General features: G+C 40.4%; 1 protein-coding gene and 1 long non-coding RNA gene across 4 annotated transcripts in view; one reads left to right on the top strand and one right to left on the bottom strand.

Moving 5' to 3' along the window:
* Positions 1-26,606, top strand: part of LOC145545399 (uncharacterized) — a 234,556-nt gene that overhangs the window by 37,858 nt on the left and 170,092 nt on the right. The gene's annotated exons all lie outside the window — the stretch shown is intronic.
* Positions 7,630-26,606, bottom strand: part of LOC145545401 (uncharacterized) — a 95,583-nt gene continuing 76,606 nt past the window's right edge. The window contains exons 4-7 of one of the 2 annotated variants that reach the window (XR_014082047.1): positions 23,645-23,793; positions 23,326-23,424; positions 14,961-15,132; positions 7,630-8,208 (exon numbers count right to left, since the gene is read on the bottom strand). This is a non-coding gene — a long non-coding RNA (uncharacterized LOC145545401). The remainder of the gene's footprint in view (positions 8,209-14,960; positions 15,133-23,325; positions 23,425-23,644; positions 23,794-26,606) is intronic. The other variant, XR_014082048.1, reaches the window with a different exon arrangement.

Here is a 26,606-nt window from a genome sequence, read left to right as displayed (position 1 = left end):
TCCAGCGTTTCCTCAGTGGCTGCAGTCTGATGGCTGCTAGACAGCAGGTATTCTTTATTCGTTTCTGATTTCTATCAGGACTCACCGTCTAACCCGTTGGTGGTGGCTGCAATCACTGGTGACTGCAACATCCTTTGTTTACTGATACGGCAGGCAATATTCCATTTCTCAAAACTGAAGTTGAGTTCTCTATGTTGTCACAGTCACATGCTAACAAGTGGTGGAATTGATATTCAAATTCCAGTTTATTCCACACTGAGCAAGGGATCACCAAGGTATATTACCGCTGCCAGTGCTTGAATCCACCAGGAGTGCCTACGAGTCAATCCTGCAGCAACTATGGAAGCTAAAAAGAGTCTTCCCACAGAAAAAGCCTGGCCATCCTGACCCAAAGATTAAGTTCACCTGGACACCCTCAGAGCTGGGCTATTCAGGCCTCTTAACCCTTTATTGTAATAGTACCTCCTTCATATACTTAAGTAGAATAGTCAGAGAAGTATAAGGCAAGTAGTTATAATAATAGGCATCATATATTGGCTTACTCTGTGCTGGGTAGTACGGCCAGAACTTTTACATACATTTTATCTCCACAGAGTAGGTATTATTTCCTTATTATAGACGGACCAAGAGACTCAGAGAGGTTAAGGAATTTGCTTAAGGCACAGAGTACCTAAGCTGTAGGAATGAGAAAAGCTGTGTCTCTTGAATGCTAATATAGCACAAAGGGAATCAGCAATTGCTGTGAAATGAGAATTGCCTCTCTATCTCCAAACCTTGCAGATTCAGTCACAGAGACTTTGAGAGACTAAAAGTTTTCCCCTTTGGGAGGTGTGGGGAGAGAGGAAACCCAAATAACAAAGCACCTGAGTAATAGCATCGTGGGGGTAGTTTAGCAGCTAAATCGTGTCCGACTCTTCCGACTCCACAGACTGTAGCCAACGAGGCTCCTCTGTCCATGGGATTTCCCAGGCAAGAATGCCAGAGTGGGTTGCCATTTCCTTCCCCAGCGAATCTTCCTGACCCAGGGATCAAACCCAGGTCTCCTGCATTGGCAGGCTACCACTGAGTCACCAGAGAAGCCAGGTGAATCCATTAAAAAGAATTCATAACGGTTACATAACAAGATGTTTATTATAAAAATATCATATTTATGGAATTCTCTTTCATGTTAGATGAAATATTCCTTACATTTTCTCAGAAAGGCATGAGAAAGAAATATCTAGAAAGAAAGGAAAAAAACATGACTTTTTTTTTTAGCTTCCTTTGCAACTTGTCACCAGAGATATTTTTAAAATTTTCTTTTAAAGCTTGCCAGTTGACAGAAGAAATTATGATGAAAAATAAGGGTGAGGTTGAAAAGGACAGAATGTCAAACCAATCAATACCATGCATCCAGTTCCCCCACACTCTCTCTGCGTAGTTCAATCAACAGGGCAATGGCATTTAAACTCTTTTTTTTCTTTCCTTTGATGACTTTTTAAAAATCCTCACAAAACAGACCATGTTAATTCTTAAATCTTCATTACAGAAAGTATATTAGTAGTAATGATAAGGGTGAAATTGACTTAAGACAAAAAACCTCCAAAAATGATGATTGATAAAAAGGGGGAATTGGCCAGCCTTTGGCATACGGCTAAGGTCTTGAAGCAGCACCAGGAGAAAATTGCAGATATGTATGAAAGCAGATATTTTGGAGACTGGCAACTTGTAGCTCTTCTCTTTGATTGTAAGAACCTGGGTCTTATGAGTTGGGATGGGTGGAGAAGTCTCCTGCTTTTTCAGTGTTTGCCTTTCTCGTCTCTCTGCTTTAACTCTTTTGTTTCTCTTGAACCAGAAACTTGTGTTCAAATCAGGAAGGGAAGTCTGGATGGTCATTACTATGATATCATTACATATCATTACAATAATAATAGAAGCTACAGGGAATTCCCTGGTGGTCTAGTGGTTAAGAACTTGCCTGCCAATGCAGAGGACATAGGTTTGATCAGTGGTCTAGGAAGATCCCACATTCAGAGGAGCAACAAAGCTTGGGCCACAGATACTGAGCCTGTGCTTTAGAGCCCATGCTCTGCGACAAGAGAAGCCACAACAATGAAAAGCCCCGTGCACCATAACTAGAGAGTAGCCCCCGCTTGCCACAACTAGAGAAAGACTGCATGCAGCAACGAAGACCCAGGGCAGTCAAAAATAAATAATAAATAGTACTATGAATTGGAGAGCACAATAAGCAAACACTGAAAAAGCACAATATGTCAGGCCCTTTAATATATTATCTCATTGTGGTCTCATCTGATAGGTGGGAAACCTGAAGTTTAGAGAGCTTAAAGGATGTGTCCAGGGTTGTGATGCTGGTGGGGACTGTGATCTGAGGCTGGACCTGACAATATGCTATCAGATCTAAGAACCCAGCCTCAGGAGTCAAATGACTTGGGTTTACCACTTACGCCTGTGTAATTTGGGGCAAGTTATATAACCCCTCCTTGCATCTGTTTCTTTATCTATAAAAAATTGGTGGAAATGATACCTGCTGAGGTTACTCAATAAATGTCAACTACGACCAATATTCCAAAGCCCATGTTCTTGGCCAGTTCATCATGCACTAAATTCTGAGATTACCTAGCACTGACCCACTCCACCACGACCTGTGTGTCTTGTTTTCTAACAGTTCACTGCCTGCTGAAGCACCTCATGCACATACCTTGTCTCAATAGAATTATATGTTTCTTTAATTTGAGACTATTCTGTTCTTTCTATGATGTTTAGCGTACATAACAGGCATCAAGGCATGCTTAAAGACTTGAACTAATTTGTTTTCAAGGAAGGAGATCAAAGAGGGTCTTTGAATATTATGCTTGTGGTTTAAGATGGTTAATAACTTTTCCATAAGCAGCTTTGAGGATACTCGTTTGAGGAAAGGTGGAGAAAGGAGTGCTTTCTTTAGTAAATCTTCCTAGGTTCTTCTCTGTTGCCTGGGAGTGGGTGGTCTTGACACAGAAAGGGATGTTGGGAATTGTACTAACACGTACTTTTAATATTCCTCAATACATGTCAACTAGTTTTTACTTCTACATTTTTTTCTTTGGTTGAGATGCATTATCATAAACCCTGAAATAAAACTGAGTTACATGGTTACAGCAAAATAATTATACAGTCAGTTATTGCCATTCATGATTGAGAAAAAAAATGTTCATCAATTTCAGCCATCTTATCAATATAAGTCAGGTCATATAATGTTAAGATCCAGTGAAGTTTATTTGGGACAAAGCTGAAGCAATGTAACCATGGAAAATAGGTGAATTAGTTAAAATTGTTTACAATTTTTATTTCTATTAAAGTATTTTTAGTAGTCAAATGCCAGGTAAATTTATCAGTTTTGCAGATTGCTGGTGATACTGAAAATTCAGATATATTGGGAGTAGAAATGTTAGACTAAGTAGCTATGTTTGACTTACTAGGTTTACTAAGGTAGATAAATCTTTAAGCAAGTGAGCTGTAGAGTCAGTTATTTTTACCTAATAGCCATATTTTAGTAATCCTTTAAATCCTATTACAATAATCTTGCTGGAGGTGGTGCAAAATTCTTTGGACTGGAATTTAGGTTTTAAATAGTGGGTGGTAAACAGCTTTGAAACTCTTTTATGGTAAAAATGTGAATCTATGTGATTTTTTTTTTATCTTGTTTTTCTTAAAATACCTAAAACTTTTTTCCCTCCTTATATTGCTTTTTGAAGATTCAATACATAAAATTTTTTTCAGTAACTACTTATAGTTTTGCTTACATTATTCAATAATTAGATACTCCCACATTCATTCCCTACATTTATTATGTGAGGCATTCTTTGTAAACTGATAATCCATTATGGAAATAAATTAGTTCTTGATGCATAGAACCTTAAGACCAGAGTGCTGTAGAAACACATCATAAATTTTTTCTCCTTAGCACATTTAGAAAGCATTAAAATAAATGACAAAGAACTTAGTAAATGTTTATGACTTTGGTTTATGCATGTGTGCTAATGGGATGAAAAACTAATCTGTCACTTGGCTCTTAACTGTGTTTAATTAGCCTGGATCATTTTATACTACACTGGAAATACCATCTCTCCTTTTCACTTTTTGCCCAGGACAAACAAAGTAAAATAAACAGTAACAGGATATAGTGACCTTAAATTCAGGGTTGATGTAAATGTTGAGAAAAGCTGACTATAGAAAACAAACCGGCAGCATCTACCACCAGCAGCATTCTGAATGTTTCAGTGTCTGAACAGGCCATTTTAATCTTGGGCCGTGCTTGCTTCTTCGTGTCACTGCCACCCTGCTTTATCTGTGATGTTGCATCAGTGGCGTCCTGAGAGAGGCAAGTGATGTCCTGAGAGAGGTGATGTCCTGAGAGAGGTGTCCAATATTTATGCACCAAGACTCACAGATTCATACTCCTATTTACAGGAAATGACTTTATATTTTTATGTTTAAATTATGCAGCATTTTACATTTTTCAAATCCTTTGCAATCATTATGTGCTGTTCGTGTTACAAATTTGACAACCAAATTGTACTTGGTGGAGATAACGGGCTATAGATTATGTGAAAGAGCAGTTCTGGTTCTTTAATTTCAACTTTATTGAACTGTAATTGCCACAAAAGTTGTAAGATAAAGTATGCATTCTAGAAATTTGGTATATGTATACACTATGAAAGGACTTCCCTCATATAGTTAATTAACACATCCAACACCTCACAATTTATTTTGGTGAGAGAATTTAGGTTCTACTCTCTTAAAAAATTTCAAAACAATAGAGTATTATCAACTATAGTCACCATGTGTTGCACTATATTTGAGATCTTATTTATCTTACAGCTGAAAGTTTGTACCCTTTTACCAACCTCTCCCTAACTGCTCTCACCAGCTCCTGACCAGTTTTCTACTCCTTGTTTCTATGAGCTTGGCTTTTTTTTTTTAGATTCCACATATAAGTGATACCATGCAGTATTTATCTTTCTCTGTCAGGCTTATTAGCACAATGCTCTCATGCATTATGTCCATGCATCATGTCACAAATGGCAGGATTTCCCTTTCTAATGTTGCATTGTGTATGTGTGTGTGTGTGTGTGTGTGTGTGTATGTATATGCCACATCTTCTTTATCTGTTCATTCATTGGTGGGTGCTTAGGTTGTTTCCATATTTTGGGTATTGTTAATGATGCAACAGTTCTCTTTTTAACAGGAGAAACCCAGGATTGCAGTGTTTGATAGGAAACAGATGTTCATTAACTGCTATATCAAATTACATAATAAAAATCGACTTCTATCTTGGGCAATGAAGAAGGCAGCGAGTCATATCTTTTTAACCCAGGTGTAAAAGGCTTGCTTTCCAGCATTCTGCTCCAGAAGAGACTTGGATCCAGACTGGAATTATTTTGGTGTCCTAAACAGCTGGGTTCTAGTTCTGGGTTAGGAAGCAGCTGGTTGTGTCAGTTTAAGAAAGGAATTTAACCTCTTCTGGATTCATTTTTCTTCACAAAAAAGGAGAGGTTCCTTCCAGATCAGTGGCTTTCAGACTTTCCTGAGAAAAGATTCAGCACTTCCAAACCCTACACGAGGGGAGGTCTCCAAGACCTTCTGGTGAGAAACTCAGCTTTTGTTTAATTTGGGGGCTTCTTTTGGGAGGAAGTGTTTTTCTTTGCTTAAAAATGTTGGAAAAACTGTCCAAGATGATAACTAGATCTTCTTCCAGTCTTTTAATTCTATACTTTAAACCATAGAAATAATTTGCAACATGAATAAAAATGTGTATAATTTAAAAAAGAGATGTCTTTAGTGAAACATTGTAATTCTTGTCCATTTGTGTCTTGGAGTTTTATTTATGATTGTGATTAATGGTCCACAGTGCAGATGGGGAGGAGGGGACAAGCTGATCATTAAATTGCTATTCTCTGGGCTAATAGTGGCAGATTATATTTATGTCTCTGAATCTAATGATGCCAAACAGGCTACACTTGAGGTGATTCATTTTGAATTTGGTGCATCTAAATAGTTCTTGTGGTTAAGAAGTCCCTGTCTTGAGTCAACTTTACTATCTAATTTACTTGGGAACATTTGGTTTTCTTAATCACAATAACCAATACATAGTGTTTTCTTAGTCTGAGAATTTTTTTTATTCTAAATTTCCTTGGAGATATTTATATCTATGTATATTTTTTAAAAAACTCACAAAGTTGGAGTTCCCTGGTAGTCCAGTGGTTAAGAACCTGCCTGCCAACACAGGGGACACAGGTTTGATCCCTGGTCCAGGAGGATTCCACATGGGGCGGGCAACTAGGCCTGTGTGCTGCAACTACTGAGCCATTGGCTCTGGAGCCCTTGAGCTGCAACTACTGAAGCCCGAGCACCCTAAAGCCTGTGCTCTGTGATGAGAGAAGCCACTGGAACAAGAAGCCTGTGCACCACATCTAGTGAGTAGCCCCTGCTCTGCTCACTGCAACCAGAGAAAGCCCGCGTGCAGAACAAAGACCCAGCACAGCCAAAACATAATAAATAAAATATTTTTAAAAATCCACAAGTTTTATTGCAATGGGGAGGTTGGAGAAAAGAAATGCAGATTTAGCAAAAAGAAATTTACGATGTTCAGGTCCTAGTTTGGCAGTTTATTTGGTGCGTCTACAAAGATGACCTGAAATTGGAGCCGTTTGGCAGAGGCCATTCTGAGAATCCCTTCTCTGGTTTGGAATGATGTGGTGCTCTGACCTAGATATGGTGCAGAGAGAGGCCAAAAAGACAGGGAGAGGGGAAGAGGCTTCTATTTCATTTTCCTGCGGTTTTACATGCTCGTGTCCGCCACCTGACTTTTCACACTGCAGGACTCTAGTGTCCCCTGGTGACTTGAATGTATTTGTTTTGCTGTCTATGGGAGGCAGCAAGGCAGCCTGTTTTTGTCATCACACTGTCCCCTGTGCTCTCACTCTCTTCCAGTAAACCTTGTCCTTTAAACCTATTAATACTTTGCCCCAAGAAACCTGCCCCTCAGTACAGGAGGGGCCTCAGGGCCGGGATTTTCTCTGCTTGAGCTTAGAAGGGCCTCTGCAGCCAATAGTCAGGAAATGTCATTGCTGCTAAACAGGAACAATAAATCCCCAAGCTACCCAGCAATGCAATCTCCCTCAACAGGGAAAAAGGTCAGGCTTGAACTGTAAATAAATTCCTGTCACATAGCAGCGTGTCTTTTCAGGTGGCATAGTAAATCTTCCCAGAGATGAGCCACCACACACACCATAATTCTCTTCTTGTGGCCCTGGTCTTCATCAGTTAATTTTTCTACAACTGCTTTTTCATAAAGTTTGGGCATTAACATTCCCTTGGTGTGTAAAGACCTCCCAGAATGCACAGCCTGGATGAAGTAGGGTGGGGGTGGTGGACTCCAGAGGGATCTATACTCTAAATTGTAAACAGAACTCACAGAGTATAGGCTCTAAAACCCCTTGACGGAAAGAAAATTTGGATTTACAGCCTGTCTGTATTTAAAGGAAGAGAGAAAATCCTTGATGCTTCCTTTGATCTACAAAATTCCTTAGAAATTTTTGTGTCAAATCTTTTAGAATGCTGTAAATAAATAAAAAAACCCAACATGTTACATCCTATTACTCATCAGCTTTCTTTATTTTAACAGGCCAGAGGTTAGTACTTGGAATCATATACCTACAGTTTCAATTCTGATTCTTTTGCCAGTTGATCAGTATTTATGAAGCCACCAAAGTATAAAGATACAAAGATGGATGAAGTTGGCTGCTTTAAAGAATTCATAGCCTGGCTGTGGGGGAGAAAGACACGCAAACAAATAATTAAAATATAATATCCTTGCGGTGCTATGGCAAAGGTTTCCCCAAATGGCAATAAGAACACAGTGCAGGGAGCTACTAAAGCCTGTGGAATTTGGAAAAGCTTTGCCAAGGAAGTGGTATCTGATCAGATTTTTGGAGAATAAGTAGTTTTCCTCTAGGTATAAAAAGTTTTTGCAAAATAACGTCTTATCCTAGATAGCCAGATGAGCTATAGTACTCCATAGAAGTCTTCTGGCTTTGAACTCTGATTCTGAAGGATTCCTTAAAGGCCAGTGCATTTTAGAGCAAGCCCTTGTTTTTGATCTCTGCTTTTTTCATTTGACAGAGTTAAGAATGATGTTTCTGAGTACAGGTCTTTCGGATGATCCAAGAGCTACTGGAAAAAAGGAAGTCATTAAGGAGGCTGTTCATGCTTCCCTTTGTTTCATACTATGGCAACATTATTTTGTGGGTTTGTAGAGCAATTGATTCTTAAAATCTAAACCGAAACTTTAAAAAAATGCTCAGCATCAGTATAAAGTTATAAATCTCATGAAAGTGAAAATGAAAGTCACTCAGTTGTGTCTGACTCTTTGCAACCCCATGGACTATACAATCCATGGAATTCTCTAGGCCAGAATACTGGAGTGGGTAGCCTTTCCCTTCTCCAGAGGATCTTCCCAACCCAGGGATTAAACCCAGGTTTCCCGCATTGCAGGTGGACTCTTTACCCACTGAGCCACAAGGGAAGCAATAAATTTCATAACAATATACAAAAAGGAGAAGGTCACTAGGGAGTAGCATTCTGAGGTAGGGGGACAGAGTGTTGCCTTATCAGAATCTGAGTTCTTACCATTAGTGAGTAGGATCATTACTAATTCTTGGGTCTTGAGTGAAATATGAGTTCAGGTCAATTACAGCCAGTTGTTTGAGCAGGGACTAAAATGTTTGTAGGATCTCAAGAGAACTGCTAAAATTAGCACTGAGAGGACACATCCACAGAAAGAACAACTGTGTCTTCTCCTTTTCAAGTAAGAAATTCTGTTGTATACAAAGTGGACTTCCAATAGGACGGAAGAAGCTAGGATGGATTTCTAAATATCTCCTTCTCCTTCCTTGGATGTTTTGATCTGAATGCAGGGATGTATTCATTTACTCTATCAACAGATATAGATCGAATTATTTCTGTCATAAATGTTAGATTATTGTGTGAACAAATAGGTCCTGCAACTTTTGAAACTGCAGTCTAATTGTCTTCAAGTAAATAAAGACAATTTAGGTTGAAGGTTGGTGGACAGTAAATAAACAGGTGATGTGAGAGGTGATAACTCAGTTGGTGGTGGTCAGAGAAGGTATCTGAAGAGGTTACATATAAGTTGAAGTGTGAAGGATGAGCCATAAGAGACACGGAAGAGCATTCCAGGCAGATGAGGTAGTGTATGCAAAGGCCCTGAGGCAGGAAAGAATTTAAATTGTTCAAGGAACAGAAAGAAGCAGAGTGAGAAAGGGCAGGAGTGTAAGGAGATGGGCTCACTTATGTAGGAAGGGCCGTGTGTCAGGAGTTCCAAGACCATGCCCAGTTTCAGCAATTTGCTAGTAGGACTCTCAGGACTTACAATAGTCCTCAAGGCAAAAGTGTTCAAAGCAAAATTGGCACAGAGACATGTTAAATGGGGTGAAGTCTGGGGGAAACGAGGCACAAACTCCCAAGGGCCCTTTCCCAGTGAAACTGCACAGGCTGGACTTGATCTCTCCAGCACCGAGTTGCGACCAGGGCAGCTTCGTAGAGACTCAGTACCCAGGGTTTTTCCTAGGGACTGATAGCATAGGCATATACTTCCCCTAGCATACACTAAAACTGTAGACTCTCCAAAGGAAAGCAGGTGTTCAGTCTGAACCACGTGTGTTTCACAGATTAGCACACTGAACCACTCTTAAGAGTTCTGGCAACAGTGGAAACTCTCCTGGAAACCAAGGTCCCATATGTAGTCAGAGGACCATCTTACAAGCTAGCCCTTCTAAGGATAGTAGTCTCAGGTGCACCATGTTAACTGTGCAGGTGGGTTTGCTTCATGGCAAAGGCACTGGCAGAAACTCTTCTGCGCTTTGTGCAATGCCATTGTGCTGGCCCATGACAGCTCTGACTCAGGCCCTCAGCAAATTGCCCAGGACATCTGGAGAGAAGCGCAGGTAGAAACAGCTTTGCCTGGGCTGCAGTACATCAGGAAGTGAGGCCTGGTGGGACAAGTTCTTGGTTCACATGGTTATCAGGCTTCATGTGCTCTAGATGACTGACGTGTGAACTTTGAGTCGATTTCCATCTGCTGATTTGTGAAACTTGGCTAATCCTCACAAATAGAAATGGTCTCCCACTCTTTTAGATGCCCTTGATACTTCAAACTTGTCTATGGCCTTTATTCCACATTGTATAATCTTAGCTTTACTGGAGACAGAGTTATTATTGTTCAGTCACTAAGTCGTGTCTGATTCTTTACGACCCCATGGACTGCAGCACGCCAGGCTTCCCTGTCCTTCACCATCTCCCCGAGTGTGCTCAGACTCATGTCCATTGAATTGATGATGCCATCCAATCATCTCATCTTCTGTTAGTACTCCATAGAAGTCTTCTGGCTTTGAACTCTGATTGTGAAGGATTCCTTAAAGGCCAGTGCATTTTAGAGCAAGCCCTTGTTTTTGATCTCTGCTTTTTTCATTTGACAGAGTTAAGAATGACGTTTCTGAGTACAGGTCTTTCGGATGATCCAAGAGCTACTGGAAAAAAGGAAGTCATTAAGGAGGCTGTTCATGCTTCCCTTTGTTTCATACTTTGGCAACATTATTTTGTGGTTTTGTAGAGCAATTGATCCTTAAAATCTAAACCAAAATTTTAAAAAAATGCTCAGCCCCTTTCCCTTCTGCCCTCAATCTTTCTCAGCATCAGGGTCTTTTCCAATGAGTTGGTTCTTCACATCAGGTGGCCAAAGTATTGGAGCTTCAGCTTCAGCATCAGTCCTTCCAGTGAATATTCAGGGTTGATTTCCTTTAGGATGGACTGGTTTAATCTCCTTGCAGTCCAAGGGACTCTCAAGATCTTCTCCAGCACCACAGTTCGAAAGCATCAGTTCTTCGGCATTCAGCTTTCTTATGGTCCAACTCTCACATCTGTACATGACTACTGGAAAAACCATAGCTTTGACTATACAGACCTTTGTTGGCAAAGTGATGTCTCTGCTTTTTTAATTCACTATGTAGGTTTGTCGTAGCTTTTCCTCCAAGGAGCAAGCATCTTTAAATTTCCTGGCTGCAGTCACTGTCTGCAGTGATGTGGGGGCTCAAGAAAATAAAATCTGTCACTGTTTCCACTTTTCCCCCTCCTATTTGCCATAAAGTGATGGGACCAGATGCCATCATCTTAGTTTTCTGAATGTTGAGTTTCAAGCCAGCGGTTTCACTCTCCTCTTTCACTCTTATCAAGAGGCTCTTCAATTCCTCTCTACTTTCTGCCATTAGAGTGGTATCATCTGTATATCTGAAATTGTTGATGTTTCTCCCAGCAAACTTGATATTATTATATGAGTGTTAACAGTCCTGCTACTCCTCTCAGCCCCCAAGTAAAGGGGAAGGACATCTGGTTGACAGGACAGTTTCCAGACCTGGACTAAAACTCATAGAGAGAATACAGTTGCAAAGGCTCAAAAAGTGTTGAATGGCTAGAAAGGGCCAGAAGCTCCTGAAAGAACAGCTTTAGTTTGGGTATTAGACTAACGTAAGGGGTGTTGAGAGAGAGAAAGAAAAAGTCAGTGACTTGCTAGAACTGGGACAGGAGGAAAGAGATTTGAAGGAAGCAGATGAGGATCCTTAGGACAACTGCTTTGGATCATACAATAAGATGAATTAAGTGCATCTTTGAAACATTCCAGTACAGTTATACATTTTTGAATATTAAAAACTTCTGGAAGTCAGCTGGTATGTAAGTGAATGTAATTCTGAAACGTGAAGTGGCCTACCTGTTGCATTCATTACTGAACTGTTTTTTCTATCATTTTCTGAAGGACAGAAAATGTAAAGGGTACTTTGCACATAGTGGCTACTAACAAAGATTTGAACTAATGAATGAACACATGCATATGTTAATTGACAAAATGATAGTGATGTTGTTTTGAAGTATCCCTAGCAGTTAGGATCTTAGTAACAACAGGAAGAAAGGAGGAAAAAAGAAGGAATTTTTCCAGGAGAAGCAAATAAGTTATATCAGGTGCCAAACCATTTTTTCAGTGAGCAAGATTAAAAGTGAGAGAACAGAATAGAGGCCAAATTTTTAGGCATAATTCTAAGCATTTCAAATAATATAGCAACAAGACTTTGAATAGCTCAAGAAAAATCCCCAGCAGATATTCTAAGCTGTTATCAAAATTGAATTGCATCTTTTTGAACAAAGCAACAAAAACTTGTCTAAAGTAAAGTTACAGCTGGTGGTCTAAAGGAAACTTCAACAGTGATAAAAAAAAATGGTCCTTATGGGTAGAGGACAGACATGTGGACACCAGGAGGAAAAGGGGAGGGTGGGACAAATTGGGACAGTAGCATTGACATATATAGACTACCACATGTAAAACAGCTAGTGGGAAGCTGCTGTGTAGCACAGGGAGCTCAGCTCAGTGCTCTGTGCTGACCTAGAGGGGTGGGATAAGGGGAGGAGTGGGTGGGAGGGAGGCTTAAGAGGGAGGGGACATACGTATACATACAGCTGATTCACTTTGTTGTACAGCAGAAACTAATGCAACATCATGAAGCAGTTATACTCCAATAATAAATGTTTTTTTAAAAAAAGGTCCTTATTGAGGCCCAACAACATGATTTTAAATTTTTTCAGACAATTTTGTTATGAGTTGGTGTCAAAATTTTATTTCGCACTCCCTGCAAGCAAATAGATTCTATTGGCCAGTTCAAAGACTTGCTTTTGGTAAGAATATCTTCTAAGAAAAGAGGTTGGCTAGATGATCTTGGTTTGACTGGATATAATAAAAAACAATGTCTGGTTAAATATCATTTGATTTCTGACAAACAGGCAGCTGAGAATGTGGGTACCAAATTCCCAGAAGAGGCCTTAAGCTAATTAAAGTTTATCAGAAAATTGCTTAAGCATTTTATTTAGGAATGGTAATTTTTTCCCAGAAGCAGGTTGTAAATAATCTTACAAAATAATTTTGTCCCAGATCATGTTTGGGACATTTTTTTCCATGTTAATAAAGAAAGTAGTTGATTTTTTTCCCCTCAGTCTTATCAGCACGCATAGATACACAGCGTATGTAGATCTTTGGTTATAAAGGAAGTTGTCACGTGTCCTCTGAACTATTAGAGTTGGGAAAAGAATGACTTTAGTCTCTACTGAGGGCCACGGAACTTCTCTGACCTCAAGATGTCATTATTGAGTACAAGTAGGCACATTAGATTGACTACTTGCTGCAAGTTACATTTTGAGATAGCTTTAAAATATACAAAATTAACTATAAGGAAGAGAGGTGCCTTATGCACTCAAAGGCTAACCTAAATGCAGCTAGGTCTTGGGGATGTTGCAGTAGGTCTGGAAACCCACTGGGGATCCAGAGAGCACCCTCTCTGTTCTCTCATTCTGCTTCTGTGTATCTGTTGTATTCTTTCTTGGGATCAGCTTTTTCTGCTACTCAGTCCAGTGGAGGTGGCAGCCACAGCTACTAAGTCCACAATGTCTAACTTTCTTTCTTGCTCCTGATTCCAGATTTCTGGGATTGGGACTGGGCTTCTGAGCTTGGAACATTCCTTTTCCACTAAACTGAGGCCAGAAACTGGGTCATGTCATAAAGAAAGTTCTCTGGGTACCCTCCCTAGAGACTGGAAAATTCTTAGAAAAGAAAGGATTATTATAAGTTGGGCTGGTATCCACCAAAATGACCTCAGGCCTGATGAGAAACAGAGATTATTATTTAAAAATTCAAAATAGCAAGAGAGAAACCCATCGCTACTACCGGCCTCAGAAAACAAAAGGTTTAATCTTAACTCTGGAAGGTACCAGAGGATGTAGATTTCTACAATGACTTCCATATCTAACCAATTACCAGAAACAGATTTAATGCTTTAAAAATAGACTTCCTGACTCCTTCTCATGAGATTCTAATCCACCTGGCTTGGAATCTACCTTTAATTTTTTTTTTCTTTTTAATTCTGATAGTCAAGCATATTTGAGGATCACTGATCAACTCACTGTATACTCTGACCTCTGGATAGCAAAGAAATCTTGTTTAAAGATTTTTCAGGGAAAGATACTCATAATTACGATAATTCCTTCTTATTTTTGGCCTGAGAATCACTTATTTTATTTAATTTTTAAAATTAATTTATTTATTTTAATTGGAGGCTAATTACTTTACAATATTGTAGTGGTTTTTGTCATACATTGACATGAATCAGCCATGGGTATACATGTTTTCCCTATCCTGAACCCCTCTCCCACCTCCCTCCCCATCCCATCCCTCAAGTTCGTCCCAGTGTACCAGCCCTGAGCACCCTGTCTCATGCATCGAACCTGGACTGGCGATCTATTTCACATATGATAATATACATGTTTCAGTGCTATTCTCTCAAATCATCTCACCCTTGCCTTCTCCCACAGAGTCCAAAAGTCTGTTCTTGACATCTGTGTCTCTTTCACTGTCTCACATTTAGGGTCATCGTTACCATCTTTCTAAATTCCATATATATGAGTTAATATACTGTATTGGTATTTTTCTTTCTGACTTATTTCACTCTGTATAATAGGCTCCAGTTTCATCCACTTCATTAGAACTGATTCAAATGCATTCTTTTTAATAGCTGAGTAATATTCCATTGTGTATATGTACCACAGCTTTCTTATCTGTTGGTCTGCCAATGGACATCTAGGTTGCTTCCATGTCCTGACTATTGTAAACAGGAATCACTTTTTTAATAACCTTATAAAGATTTCCATCTACAACAGAAATATACAAGGCATATTTTGCCTTGAATTTATTCTGTGCTTATTCTTTGCTAGTTTCTATCCAAACCCTTCTAGAATTTTATACATTTCCAATTCTGGAACTACAATCAGTGGAGTCCTATCATATATTATTCAAATTGAACTACATGTACCTGGACAAAAACATTTCTTTTGCAAATATACTGCAGATTCTGCCAGACCACTGTCCAGTTCTCTTCTTCAGAGGCTCAGACCATCCCAGCAGTCATTTCAATCTTCCTGGTTAGTTCCAGCTGGGTTTTATCTGGAGGATGTGCTGAGACTATGATGGCACTTTCTCTGGGGCTATGAAAAGAAAATGTAGTTTGAGGGGTGAATGCAGTTTTGGGCAGCCAAGTTTAGTATAAGAGAAACAGTATTGGACACTGACAGTTTGGGGAGGTCAAAGGCAGCATCTGGCAAGAAAGGACAAGAACTCAATTCATCAGAACAGGCTGGGCGTGGCAGGCAGGATGGTCCAGCCCTGGGCAGGGAACACAGCAGATTTCCTGGGGTGTCCTCCCACTGAAGCTGAGTGAAGTAGCGGGCAGGTTGGCTTTCTTAAAGGTAAGTGCGTGGGATTGGGACAGATGCTGGGTGTCCCAGAAACTTACCATGTGGTTGTTCACTTTATGTACACACTTGCCTGATTTCCTGTATTTCTTACTGATTTCAAACAGATTTTCTATTCTATGGGCTTCCCTGGTGGCTCAGACAGTAAAGAGTCTGCCTGCAATGTGGGAGACCTGGGTTTGATCCCTGGGTCTGATCCCTGGGTCGGGAAGTTTCCCCTGAAGAGGGAAATGGCAACCCACTTCAGTATTCTTGCCTGGAAAATCCCATGGACTATTCTATAACTATTTCTATAACTATCCCATGGACTGTTCTATAATTATTTCTATTCTATAACTCGTACACTCTATTATAACTTTCCTTGGACTTTTCTAGTTTATCTTTCATTATCTTCACTATGGTATGTTAATCATTCCTGTTGTATACTGTTCAATGATGCACAAGTCTTTAGTGGAGGAGCTCAGTAATACTGACTTGACCATTAAATGCGTTCTTCCTTTTCCAGAAAGTAGAGGCACAAATAAGTAGTGAGTGTACAAACAAGCGGGGAGAGAAAATGAGGCTATAAATATGGACCTTTGTCAAAAAGTATCTCATTGGCGTATAAGCAGTGAATTTGTGAGCACCATGCTTTAAGGGTAGTTCTAAGTTGGAATAGGCTCTGGAGGAAAATGATGGAAAATGTAAAGAAGTGAAGAACTGGGGCCCATGTCTACGGATTGACTTAAAAGTTGAGAAGCCTGAGGAGTGAGGTCATGTGGCTGCATAATCTGAGAGAACATAGTGTTGAGTGTAGCCTTTGCAAAGACACAATACATCTTCTTGGAGAATTGTATTCAAGTACTGGTGGTGAAGGGAAGAAGATTATTTTCATGTGAATCAGTTGTAGCTGTATCATGGAGCAGAGTGCAACATTCTCACAAATTATAAAATTCAAGGTTTAAAAGAAACTTTACACTTCTGTTTGAACTGCTACAGGTTAGTTTTCTGAGCTCAGGATACACAAGTTTAATTTCTTCAGTCATTAGGAGAGGTTTCAGTTTTCAACTACAACATGGAAGATAGTGACCAACTTTCTACTGGCCTGATAGAACTGGAATTTATAGGCTGCAGAGAGGGTTTTAATTTAATACAAAGAACTTTTATTGCAGGTGATTAAAAATAAATCAGACTATCAAAATGATTTTAGAAATAAGATGGAAATTCCCTGGTGGTCCAGTGATAAGAACTCAGTGCTTTCACTGCTGGGGCCCAGATTTGATCCCTGGTTGGGGAACTAAAATCCTGCAAGCCACAGCACACAGCCAAAAGAAAAGAAAAGAAAAGAAACAGTTTAAGAAAGTAACATGGAGAGGAACTGATATTGCCCTCCAAAGCCTTGGGGTAGACTTCTGTCTGAGACAGACTCTTGGGTGGGTATATGCTACTTTCTTTCAATGAGCCTTCTTTGCTGAAGAGAAAACCTGGCTAATAGACCTTTTGCTGAGGATCTCAGAGGGCAGGAACCAGGCAGATATGTCCTCAGTGTTGTTATGTTTAGACCTATCTGAAAGCAAATTATCAGAGTAGGACTCCAGAATATTTTCATACCAACTTCTCTGGTTCCATTTACAAAAATATAGTATTGGTTGAAGTGAAAAGTAAATATTGCACTCCTTCTCAGTCTCATCTTCCAAAAATAATTACTGATAATTTTTTAAAAATAACACCTTCCATGAATTTTATATGCACTTATAAAGAGATACACACATATCGTATCATTTACATTTCTTCAGCTTGCTTTTTTCATTTAAAATGTCTAGGACAGGGACTTTCCTAGTGGTCCAGTGCTTAAGAATCTGCCTTCCAATGCAGGGGACACAGGTTCAAACCCTGGTCAGGGAACTAAGATCCCACATGCTGCAGACCAGCTAAGCCTGCAGGCCGCAACTGCTAAGCTCATGAACTCTAGAGCCTGTGAGCCACCCAAGATCCCGCATGCCCCACAGCACAGGTCCTGTATGCTAGGTAACTCTAACCCAACTAAGACCTGAGACAACCAAATAAACAAATGAATAAATATTAAAAAAAAAACCCAGAATGCAATTAAAAAAATATCTAGGATATTTACCATAGAACTTCCTACTTCATTCTTCCTCATAGCTATGGACCACTGCAGAGAGTATTCCATCCTGTGACTGTACCATTCATTACTTAAACAGTCCCATATTACAGGATATATAAGTTGCACAGTAGATGCTACAAGCTGCTTATGAGCATCTATTCTCACTTCTTTCTGATAAAAAGAATTCTGATTTTGTTCAAGATGACAATAGCCTCAACTGAAACTGCTAAGATTCCCTTGCAGGTAGGGGTAACATGTGACACAGCTTTGACTAAATGGAATTACAGTATCTCACTGTATGATCACATCATAATTTTTCCAGCCAGTGACAAGAAGCCAGCTAAGTTTGGACATGGAGGTTGTTTTCAAATTATTGCTATTATGAACAAAGCTTCAATCGCTGTCCATTGTTTATTTCCTTAGACAAAAGAACAGCATTTGGATGGTAGAATTATTTTTTTTTATTTTTTAAACTTTTTATTTTGCATTGGGGTATAGCCAATTAACATTGGCTAGTCACAATTAACATTTTGATAGTTTCAGGTGAACAGCGAAAGCACTCAGCCATACGTATACATATATCCATTCTCCCCAAAAGATGGTGGAATTGTGAACAGCAGCCAGTGGGTACGGGAGGTGTTAGAGGCAGGAGGGAGGGTGACACATCATCTTTTTGGCCTGGATATTCCACAGGCCCAGACCTCTTGATTTTGTTGGTAATACAAGTCAACTCAGCAATACTTTGTGCATTGCCAACATGATTCTTACAGTTTATCATATCTTCATTTTCTCCATGGCCTCACCCTGACTCTCTCCCTGCCTGTCTGCTTCTGCTCTCTTGTGGCCAGACATCAGCTTCCTGTCGGTGTCTTTGATAGTCTGGATGTTATTGTCATTTGCATTCTGCCAGGCTCTGCTCTGATTATTTCAGCATGACTAGGTCAGAGAAGGAGTGAAGTCAGTCTCTCTCCTGGGGAGCCAGTTCATCCAGGCCTCTGGCAAATTTATTTCTGTGCATGTTGATATCCAAAGTGGAAATAAATCAGGTCATGCATCACAGGCAGAGAGAAAACAGTATTCTAAAATGCGTGCATGCTCTGCTCAGTTGTGTCCGACTCCTTGTGACCCCATGGACTGTAGTCCACCAGGCTCCTCTGTCCATGGAATTTTCCAGGCAAGAATACTGAAACAGGCTGCCATTCCCTTCTCCAGGGGATCTTTCTGACCCAGGGATCATACCTGTGTCTCCTGTATTGGCAGGTGAATTCTTTACCACTGCACCACCTGGGAAACCCCCAATCCTAAAATATTTCCAAGCAGTTTCACTTTATTGACGATATACTTAAGCCTAAGTTTGGGTAGGGGGTGATCATCAAGGTGCTTAACAGCCAGAAAATGTGCCTGTCACTTATCAGAATGGATGCTGGCATTTAATGACCATCAGGGCTGCACCTCTGGGCACCAACCAAGTACCAGCTGGGCAATAGAAAATGGGATTCTCCTTTTTATCCCTGGAAACTAAATTATGAAATTTTTGAAAGCTACATTTTCTTTCAGCAGGCTTTTCTCTCTTCCAGCCAGTCTGTGAGAACCAATCTTCCTAAAATCCGCCTTTAAACATATCTCTTTGATTAAATAATCATCAGTGGATTATTTTTTCTAGGCTCCCAAATTCTAACTTGGATGTACTAGTCAGAACTCTTTGGGTTGCAAGTGACAGAGCTCAATTCAGATATATTCTATACAGAGGGGAATTTGGGGTTTTCAAAGGACGTCTAGGATGGAAGACCTCAAATAGTCTTGGATTCAGGCTCAACGGGATTGTTGTGTGTTAGTCGTTCAGTTGTGTCTGACTCTTTGCAACCCCATGGACTGTAATTCACCAGGCTCCTCTGTCCATGGAATTCTCCAGGCCAGAATACTGGAGTGGGTAACCATTCCCTTCTCCAGGAGATCTTCCCGACCCAGAGATTGAACCCAGGTCTCCTGCATTGCAGGCAGATTCTTTACTGTCTGAGCCATCAGTCTCTTTAATAAATATCTCTGTTCCTCTTTATATGTTGGCTTCCTCCTCTTTGGCCAATGATCTTTTTCCAAACTGAGGGACAGGGCTGGCTTCATGGATATACAGCCCCTATGCTCACAAAGGTCCCAGCGTTAGAACAGCCTTAAACTTAGACATGTGAGCAAGCTCAGCCCAGGCTAGCTGGGCCTGACCTTGATCAGCAGAACTTCCCAGCTGGTTGATGATCAATAATCAAAGCTTATTGTGTTTGAGTTTGGGGGCAGTTTGCTATGCAGCCTTATTACGGCAATAATAACAGATACAGATGACTATTGTAACTCTCCCGGTGTTCTACCACATATTATGAGATTTTTAAAGCATGTATTATACAATATTTATTTTTCTATGCCTCAAAAATACTTAGCACAGTGCCTTGCACTTAGCACTTGGTCAATAAATATTTATTGGTGGGAAAATGGCCCTCTAGAGACTTCCCTATTACTTTTCAACTTGTCTCAGTGAAATGTCCTAAGTGACTGTCCTATAGTTATGGACTTCATTTGATTGAGCTTCTGACAGCACCTCTCCTTTGAAACTGTTTTTTTTTTTTTAACAATTAAAATATATTTATTTATTTGGGATTCATCTTCATTGTGGCACACCAGCTCTAGAGCACACGGGCTTATTTGCCCTGCAGCATGTGGGATCTTAGTTCCCTGACCAGGGATCAAATCCGTGTCCCCTGTGTTAGGAGTGTGAAATCTTAGCCAATGACCACCACGGAAATCCTTGAGACTGTTCTTGAACTGCTCACCAGTGGTGTCTGTGCTGCAGACTTTAAGGGATACACCTCTTCCCTTCCTTTATTTGGCATCTCCTCAGCATTAGGTACAGTTGGGTATTTTTTTTCTTTCTAGAAGACTTTGTGACTTTGGTGGCACTACACTTGTTTGGTTTTCCTCCTACTTTGCCAGCTGCTTCTTTGCAGGCTTCTAAAATGAATCTTCTTTCTTCTTGTTATTCTAAATAGTGGACAATGCCAGGGCCTCTCACCTTGGATATTTTCTTCACTCTTCTTCTGTCCTTCTCTCCCTTGGTGGCTTCATCTATCCCATGGCTTCAAGCACCATTTTATATGGATAATTCTCAAATATTTATAACCATCCTGAACTTCTCCAACTCTGTCTACCTATCAGGTCTCTATTTGGGTCTCCAAATGGTATCTCAAACCTAACATGACTAAAATAACTTTCATTTTTTTGCTGACCTGCCCACTCTGGTCCTCTCCTGCAGACCCAGTTCATAAGTGGCACCACCTGGTTGCTCAAGACAAGAATCTAAGCATTATTCTTATTCCTTCTTTTTCCCTTACTCCTACACCAGCCCTTTAGCAAAGGCCTACCAACTCAACCTCAAAGTCTATCTGGAATTCTTCCACTTTTTTCCATCTTCTCTACCACCCTCACCCAAGACACCAACATCTCTTGCCTGGAGGAGCATCACAGTTGCTGTATTGATTTTCTATTCTTATCTTCTTACAATCCACTTCTCCTATAGCAGCCAGAATATAATATTAAAAATATAGATCAGATTATGATTACCTTATTCTTGTGACTTAAATATCCCCTCTTTGTCTGATTTCCTGTAAAACAGAATAATATCCAAAGTTCTTATCCCTTCTTGAGAAGCCCTCATCCTATGACCCTTGCTTCCTCCTCTGTGCTCATCTTTTAGCATCTCACACCACCCACAAAGCTTCAGCCACACTAAGCTTCTTTCTGCTCCCTGAAATTTATTCCTACTCTAGGTCCTTTGCATTTACACTTCTCTCCATTCAGAGTGTTTTTGTTCTTACTTGATCTTTACATGGTTGTTTCTCATCATCCAGATCAACTGTAATTCACCTTCTCAGAGAGCCCTTTCCTAGACCACTCAACCTAAATTTATTATCGAGTCATTTCCTTACATCATCCTACTTTACATCTCTGCATAACTTTCATCTGCTTTGATAATAGTTTTAGCCTTGTCACTTCCACTGCTATATCCTAGTGCCTAGGATACTTTCTCAGACATGATGGGCTCTACATGAGTGTTTCTTGAATGAAAGTGAGAAAAGAAAAGTTGAATGAATAATGTGAGAGGTTGAATATGTATCTAATCTTTCTTTCATCAAAAATGGTATTTACAATCTAAATTTGAATATCATATCCTGACAATCTTCTACATAATCCACCCTTTTGAAGATAAAATCCAACCTTGATTAGGAGAGCTTTTTATTCTTAATGACAACGTGTTACTGAAAAAAGAAAAAAAGAGGAGGTGTAGATCTTAATTTTACTACTTACTTAAGATGAAAAATGGTATTGCAAAAAATTATCAAATATGAAATGATTACTGGAATTGGCAGTCAACCAAGACTCGCATAATCATCAACTTCCTCTCTTTTTCTTCTGGTTACCATTTTAGTGTGGATGTAGTAGAATTTTAAAAGAAAAAAAATTATCTAAGTAAATATGATCTGCATTACACTACACTAAAAACTGTATGAATTAGGTAATAGACACATATCCATTCTCCCTGGTAGCAGCTGATAGGATAAGAAGAAAAACTCCATTGTAACCAAGCATAAAGCAATTAGTGACTAGCCAAAAACTAGCAAATGCCATAATTAAATAGGACTACATCATTATCAAGCAATAGCATGTCTGTGTGACAGTTGTGAAAGACAATGAAATCAGGGAAGTCACACATTTTGGAAAGTGTAGATGAAGTGTGTTGAAAGTCACCCAGTTGTGTCCAGCTCTTTGTGACCCCATGGGCTATACAGTCCATGGAATTCTCTAGGCCAGAATACTGGAGTGGGTAGCCTTTCCTTTCTCCAGGGGATCTTCCCAACCCAGGAATTGAACTGGGGTCTCTTGCATTGCAGGAGGATTCTTTACCAACTGAGCTATCAGGGAAGCCCGAAGTGTGAGTTAGATAATCTTTATTCTATGACATTCACAGCACAGAGTGACTAAGATCATTAGAAGATGATGCTGTTTCTTTTAAAAACCTTTTTAGCTTAGAAAATGAAAAATAAAACAAGTAATACTTTACATCTTTAAAGAAAGCCAGATAGAGTCTCCTACTGCTGGCTGTGCTAGTCTTAGAACAAATAAAGCTTTGAACTCAAATGCTCCCAGCTGATTCCTGCAAATGCCCCACGGGCCCCATTCAGCGTGGTGAAATTGCTGATTTAGTCGGCATTCATTGGGGGGGTGGTATTCATTGGGCTTCCCTGGTAGCTCAGTCAGGAAAGAATCTGCCTGCAGTGCAGGAGACCCAGGTTCGATCCTTGGGTCGTGAAGATCCCCTGGAGAAGGAAATGGCAGCCCACTCCAGTATTCTTGCCTGGAGACTCCCATGGACAGAGGAGCTTGGCAGGCTACAGTCCATGGGGTCGCAAGAGTCGGACACGACTTAGTGACTAGACCACTACCCTTAGGGGGTGGTTCAAGAGCCAGTAATGAACTGATCAGCACCTTCTATAATTAGGCACTTGCTCTGAATTGCAAGTGACAGGCTTTCCAGGGGTGCCAGCCCTCACCCCTCATTTCTTCCCATATGACTGAACCCTTAGAAAGGCAGAACCCTGAGAATCATGCCCCTCTTGGAGAGTTAAATGCATCTGACTGGATGTATGCACCTTACCTGAAGAAAGATATTGTCATAATATTTGTCAAAGGACAAAAGAATCCCCAATTATCTTCCACAATCAAATATCTATTATGGACAGTTGAAGAAACTGGATGTGACAAGGAGTCAAAAACATTACCACTATCGAGCTGCCTTCCTGATGAGCTGCTTCTGTCACGGGTTGTGCAGGGATTGAGATGGATGACTTCGCCACTTGTTTTTCCATTAGAGCTGGGGGCTTAGAGAAAAGAAAATGCTGGACTCTGATTTTGTAGGTCGCCAGTATTTTGAAAGAGTGATTTAATCAACCTAATTTTTTTCTCCCCCACCTCACCCATGATCTTTCTACTGACTCTTAAGTAATAAACAGGTCGATCTATGGTCATTTTAAGTTGGAAACACAGTCTCAGTTCAGAAATTAAGTGTGTTCAACCCAAATTGGATTTAGTGTCAAATACCTTGTCCTCTCTCAGCTCTGTCTTCCTCAGGCTGGAAGCTTGCTGGGAGGAAAGCTGGTTGCTGCTGCTTCTCTAATTTTCTTCCTTTGACTTTCCTTCTCTCCCTTCCCAGTTGGCTGTGTTACCGAACCAAACTTGGGTCTGCTGGCCTGAGGGCAGTAAAGCCAATCTACTGACAGTGGGTTGTGGTGAAGTATTTCTTGTTGAGCATTTATTGTTAAGGTGCTATACAAGGAATCTGAGACAGTGCTCAAAAAGCCCAAACTCCCTGATGGGTTTCAGCAAATCATTTTTAAAGCCCAGGTAAGGGAGGGGCCCAGGGTACCTGGTCACCTTGTGCACAATTCTGATTGGTTGATGGCAAGGTAAAAGGGCGGTATTATGTGCTCTTGATCATCAAGCAGTTAATTTATTCCATTTGGTGGGGGTTTTAGCTTCTATAAAACAACTAAGAAAATGTCCTTCAGATATTGTTATCTAGGTACTTCAGAGAGGAGCTAAAGCAGAGGATATGGGGGAGGAATCTGTCCTGAGAAGGTACCATAATGTTCTGCTTTGTTGCGGCTGGCTAGTTGCTAAGTTCTCCAGTATAGGAGTACAGGGAAGAGGGGCGGGTAGTGAGAAAGGTTCTCAAGTGAATCGGTGGTTATGTAGCAGGCTTGGCAGGATGTTAACGCTGACTTGATCTTCATGAGCTTTTTTTTTTAAGATTTTTTTTTCTGATGTGGATTGTTTTTTTTTTAATTTTTAAGGGTTGAGGAGCTTTATTTTGCTCTCTTACTTGTGAGGATCCAATTCCCTCCAGGGTAATTTAAAGTTTGTAATCCCCTTGGGGGAAAATGCCATTGCAAATAAAAGGGTCACAATCCTTGTGTTGCTGGAGAAGGGTGTCCATTGTGGTGCCTTCAGGGTCTTAGTTTGTTTGTTTTTTTTAATTTTTAACTTTTAACTGGAGGGTACCCACTCTAGTACTCTTGCCTGGAAAATCTCATGGACGGAGGAGCCTGGTAGGCTACAGTCCATGGGGTCACAAAGAGTCGGACACGACTGAGCGACTTCACTTTCACAATAGCTTTACAATGTTGTGCTGGTTGATGTGGACCATTTTTAAAGTCTTTATTGAATTTGTTATAGTACTGTTTGTTTTATGACTTAGTTTTCTGGCCTTGAGGTATGTGGGATCTCAGCTCTCCTGTCAGGAATTGAATCTGCACCACTTGCATTGGAAGGTGAAGTTTTGACCACTGGACCACCAGGGAAGGCCTCTTCATGAACTTTTCCGTAACTGAGCTCTGCTCTGCTTTCTTCCTTTGTCCCAGGCCGGTGGCTGATGTGTCTAGGGTACTGCTGTTAAGGTTGGGCTTGTGTGGCTATGTCCAGCATGCTATCTGTTTTTGTTAATAAAGTTTTAATGGAACACAGTCATACTCAGCTTGTTTATGGCTACTTACATGATACAAAGAGTTGCGTAGTTGCCACGCAGACCATACATCCCTCAAAGGCTAAAAGATTTACTGTCTGGCTTTCTCCAGGAAAAGTTTGCTGGCTGCCTTGTCTAGAGTTTGGGTGGTCATTTTCAACTCCTTCTGGAACCAGTAGGCACACAACTTTTCCCTTCAGCTTCTTGTTGCTAGGTTTCTTCCAGCCTTCTTCCAGCCTTCTGGGATGTCCTTTGTTTGACCCCATGCTGGCTTTCTTCTGTGGTTCACATCTGACTAAGGGAAACCTTTGTGCACCCCTTGCCTTGCACGGTAGAAAAACTAGTGACCTGGTCATGGACTTCTCTTAGGCTCAAAGTAGAGCCTTAAGGGTAGAGGAGAGGGTAGGGACTCAAGGTGTGGCAATAACTCTCTACAGGAAAATCTCTTCCTAAATCCTTCACCTTTTCATATCTTTTATCTGGCTGAACATCCAAGTGTCATGAACTGGTTTTAAGTATTTCCTTTGTAAATTCTGTACACTTATAGTGTGTAAGTGTAGTCTATCTATAGTGTGGTATAGAGGGGGTGTGATGGTCAGCAGTCTGGGTAGGGGGAGGGGACGTGATTACTGGTGTCACCAATGTGTATGGCCAGGTCTCCTGGACAGGAATGCACATGACCCAGGGGTGTGATTCAGAGCTTTCCCTTGATCACAGGATGATAACAGTCCAGAGAGTGAGCTGAGGTGGGAACTGAGTGAGAAAACATTGTTTGAGAGGGTGAAGGGAAGAAGGGAAGGAAGAGGGACTCCTAAATGGAAGGGTCCAGAGGCTCAAGCACTGCTTCAAACCAGAAATACATAAAAATGCAAGGCTACAGCACAGACTATAATCTGTGGGACTGAGCAGCATGCCTGGAACCAGCCCATTCTGCAGCTGTTATGCTAGGCCTCTGGGAAGCAGTAGGTAATTGGGAGGACTGTGTCTGAGGCAGATGGTGGCCAGTGGCCAGATCTGACCCATATATGTGTATTGTTAGGACCACAGAATTTTTATTTTGTATTTTTTTAAACTCAAAAACTTGGCTATACTGAAAGATTTAAAGTTATTAGCCACAAAAATCAGATATTTTGTCAAGGTCTCTGCCTCGCCCTTCTGTCTCCCCACCACTGAGGAGTTATCAGTTTTAGTTGTGTTTCTACTGCTTCGCCTTGCTCACTTCAATTATTTAGCTTATCCCTCTGACTCCAAAGGCATTGGATTTTTGACCCTTAGTTTAAAAGGATTTTGGACAGCAAAAACTGTTTGGTTTGCTGAAAAGGTTGCTTTAGATAATGCACACAATGCCTGGGCGTGAACATGGCAAATGTTAAATGTTCAATAAACATAGCATCTCCTCATCTCTACTTCCTCATCATTGTTTTGCCCCACGTATATTTCAAGGCTGTCAGGAAGTCTTAGACTTGATGAGAGAGAAGACAGTCTTCTGTCTTTAAACATATACCACTTGGTATTTTACAGGAGAGATAGGCAGTGTCATTG

This window comes from Giraffa tippelskirchi, chromosome 4, assembly GCF_054371585.1.
Source record: "Giraffa tippelskirchi isolate mGirTip1 chromosome 4, T2T-mGirTip1v1.2.pri, whole genome shotgun sequence".
Lineage (NCBI taxonomy): Eukaryota > Metazoa > Chordata > Mammalia > Artiodactyla > Giraffidae > Giraffa > Giraffa tippelskirchi.
The sequence above is the reverse complement of the archived record's forward strand: the minus strand, read 5'-3'. Positions and strand labels throughout refer to the sequence as shown.